The sequence below is a fragment of the Chenopodium album genome, chromosome 19, assembly GCF_948465745.1.
Source record: "Chenopodium album chromosome 19, dcCheAlbu1.1, whole genome shotgun sequence".
Classification (NCBI taxonomy): Eukaryota; Viridiplantae; Streptophyta; class Magnoliopsida; order Caryophyllales; family Amaranthaceae; genus Chenopodium; species Chenopodium album.
Window position 1 is genome coordinate 33,497,860 of NC_137852.1, and position 3,672 is coordinate 33,501,531.

General features: G+C 42.9%; 1 non-coding gene across 1 annotated transcript; it reads left to right on the forward strand.

Moving 5' to 3' along the window:
• The first annotated feature begins 222 nt into the window (after positions 1–222).
• Positions 223–328, forward strand: LOC145596255 (small nucleolar RNA R71). The gene has a single exon (XR_014103115.1). It is a non-coding gene; the product is annotated as a small nucleolar RNA R71 (small nucleolar RNA).
• Positions 329–3,672: the final 3,344 nt, after the last annotated feature.

The following is a 3,672-nucleotide window of genomic DNA, read 5'->3' on the forward strand; positions in this document are numbered from 1 at the left end:
ATTGCATTGAGATGGTCCACCGAATACAATGAAGATTGTTTGCTTGAAGAGTCTCTCTCCCCATCTTGCCAATCCCTATAATATGTCACCACATCCTCAATGATGTCCACAACTTCTTCCTCGGTTTTGTTCATGATAGGGCCCCCGGCCCCTCCATCAAGGCATGATTTGCCTTGGGGACTTAAACCGCCATAGAAGATTTGGATCACATGGTATGTGGGGATTCCATGATGAGGACACTCCCTTTGATACTCTTTAAATCTCTCCCATGCCTCATAGAGACTTTCATTTGGCCTTTGCATGAACCCTTGAATCAAGGCTCTTGCCTCCGCCGTCTTCTTTTGGGGATAGAAACGGGACAAGAAAGCCTTTGTAACATCATCCCAAGTTCTCAAGGAGTTGGGCTTCACCTCCTTGTCTAGCCACTCCAAAGATCTTCCTATTAGAGAGAAGGGGAACAACTTGAGGCGGATGAATTCTTGAGAGACTCCATTGACTTTGATAGTGTTGCAATATTTTTCAAATTCTTTCAAATGGTTCAATGGGCTTTCATTCTTAAGCCCACTATATTGCCTTCTCCCGATCAAGGTGATCATTGCTGGACGGATTTCGAAGTCATTTGCCGGGGTAGTTGGTGGAGCAATTCCACTTTCAAATCTATATGCCCCGGGCACTCCAAGCTCCTTCAAGGCTATTCTAGGATGTTCACCCATTCCTTATTCTTCTTGAATTTCTTCTTCACTCGAAGAACTATAAGCCAAAGATCTAATATCCACTCTTCTTCTTGAAATAGTCCTTTCTATTTCCGGATCAAGGGGAACAAGGGGACGATCACGGGTTCTATGCATGCAAAACTCACACAAAAATGTTAGTAGCACGGCTACAAATGTAGCCTAGAGAAACAAAATCTTTTTGTATTTTATCAAAAGTGAAATAGACTCAAAAACAACATACACTCAAGCACCATTCCCCGGCAACGGCGCCATTTTGACGTGGCTAGGAATGGTAGGTCGTTGGGCTACCACCTTGCCCTATCAAACAATATTTATAGCTTAACCAACCCCTAATAGTCTAGAGGCAAGTCAAGGTCGAATCCCAAGGGAATGATGTTAAGTGCACGAAGTCTAGATTAAGCTATTTCGGAAACAAAAGGGGTTTGAAGTGGAACTAGGTCTAAACTAGGTATGCAAACTTGTATTTAATCGATCTAAAACACTAGGGCAATGGATCCACATACATTCACAATGGAATTGGTAATTTGGGAGGTCAAACCGACTAAGTCAATCGATATGAGGGAAAATTATCATGTATCCAAAAGAGCATGCTAAGATGGTTCACCTAGAGGTCTAACTAGCGTCAACTACGCTAAACACTAACTAGGGAACATAACAAAGCACCTCAATCGTGAAATTGCAAGTTAACTAATCAATGGTCCGTGTCATAGCAAACTTACAATGCAATCTAGTGTATTAATCAAAGATGGCCAAACCTCAATTAATCACACACATGCACATGAAAAATCAACCGATTTAATCATATCATCAACTCCATCAATTATCCCCAAATTACACTATTCCATCATTCATGCATGCTTCACCATCTCCCTAGCTAGGGAACTACTCACTAGCCATAGAAATGGAGATCAAAACTACAACATTCATCAAATTCATCATCAACATGCTTGAATTCAAGGATTAAACCAACAATCAATCAAAATCAATCAAAATTCAATCAATAACCAAATCAATCATCAACAATATGAAAAACTAATGAAATCAACTAAAATCAAACTTGAATTGAGATTAAGAAGAAGATCCTTACAAAACTTTGATCAAAAGATCAAATACAATGATGAATTCTTGAACAAACACCAAAGATCATGAGTTTCTCTCTCTAGTTCTTGAGTTTCTCTCTCTAAAAATTCTCCAAAAACTATCTATCTAATTCAATCTAAAAACTTCCTCTCTAAAAATAGGTAGAAATAACTATATATACAAGGAGGAGGTCGGTAATGACGCCCAAAAATAGACCCTCGTAAGTGCGGGCGCTCGGAGGAGGGAGAAAGGCACGCACGGGACACACCCAGGCATGTGCGCCGGCACGTGCCTGGTGTGCGGCCGCACACTCCCTGTGTGCGCCCGCACATGGCTGGGTTTCCTCCCCTTCTTCTCTTCGTCCTAGCTCAAGTGATGCACGCACCTAGGATGATGATGATGGAGGACAAGGTGGGCAGAAACTTTCTTGAATTTCTTGAAGAATGAAAGCCATGAATAAGGCATAAACAAAGCCTTGAAGCTTGCCCCTTGAATCCACCTTTGACTTGAAACTTCTTGCATCTTCTCTAGGCATAAAAGCAATGAAAAATCGTAGAGAGGAGGCTCGGGAATTCTTAGACAATCGATTACCACCTACAAGCAAAAGATTAAAAGCAAGTAAAAGAGAAAAATAACAAATAAACTAGAAAAAGACATGAAAAAGAGAAATAAACTACAAAAAGCATAAAATGAGGAAAACAAGAATAAAACCAAGGAAAGTGTCACTCATCAGAACCTAACGCAACAAAGCAGAATAATCTACCAAATTAAAGACATTTTAGAAATACACCGGCAACATGGAAATGCCGACATCATCACCACGCGCCTCAACCAAACGACTAACAGCCTGAAGAATAGCCTCACCACCCGTAGGTACCTCAACACCAAACTGAAGACCTCCTAGGTAGCTTCCCAGATGCGGACCAATTAAAGTAGCCCCAACCTTTGAAACCAGACTCCTACAAATGGTACCCACAGCAATAGGCCGAATACCACCACTAGGCTTAACAAGTGACGTAAGAGGAGCACTAGCAATGTATTCTCCCAACTCAACAGGACATTTTTAAGCAAAAAAAAGATCAACCACCTGCGTAATAGAGTCCACCACCTCATCCGAAATAGCAACTACAACACCACTCAAACAATCCATAAGGTGTTGAGCACGCAAGCCGTCTCTTCCGCATGACGTACCTCGCGGGTGATTTGGGTAAAAATACCCTACGCCAGTTGGCCCAATTAGAGTCCGCCACATGTCACTGGAAGGGGCGCCACCTTGGACCTCCCAGAGAACGACACGTGGAAGACAGAAAAAAGGACCTAAGATTGGCGGCTTTCAGGCCCAAATCCCGAGGTTTGCAAAAAGCTGCGTGAACAATCCCTAGGGCACGAAACCATATAGAGTGCACACTTTTCGAGAAGCCTATAAATAGGAAATGACCTCATCATTTATGGGGACGAACACGAATACCTTTACACGCCTTACGAGGAATATTCAGTGATTACTAATCATTGTCAGAACTGTCACTCTCAAGAGAACAGTACACCCGAGCTCGGAATCCGAGCAGATAACCTTTTCATTCCGCACCTTACTCTTCGGACCTTTACTAACCTAGGCTTCGGAGGCGGACCACCGACCACTCGGTGCTCCGTTGTTTTGCAGGTACAGACGTCCAAGTGAGCATCCAGTCTTAGTGTTGTAACTCTCCCTAGAGACTCAAAAAACCCCGAAACATTTGGCGCCGTCTGTGGGGAGAGTACCTCTAAGATGGCCTCTTTGGAAACTGTACCAATTTCTGAAACCAATCGGCCTCCGGAGACCAGACAGCCACCACAGACCAATCGGTCCCTGGAAGAAGTT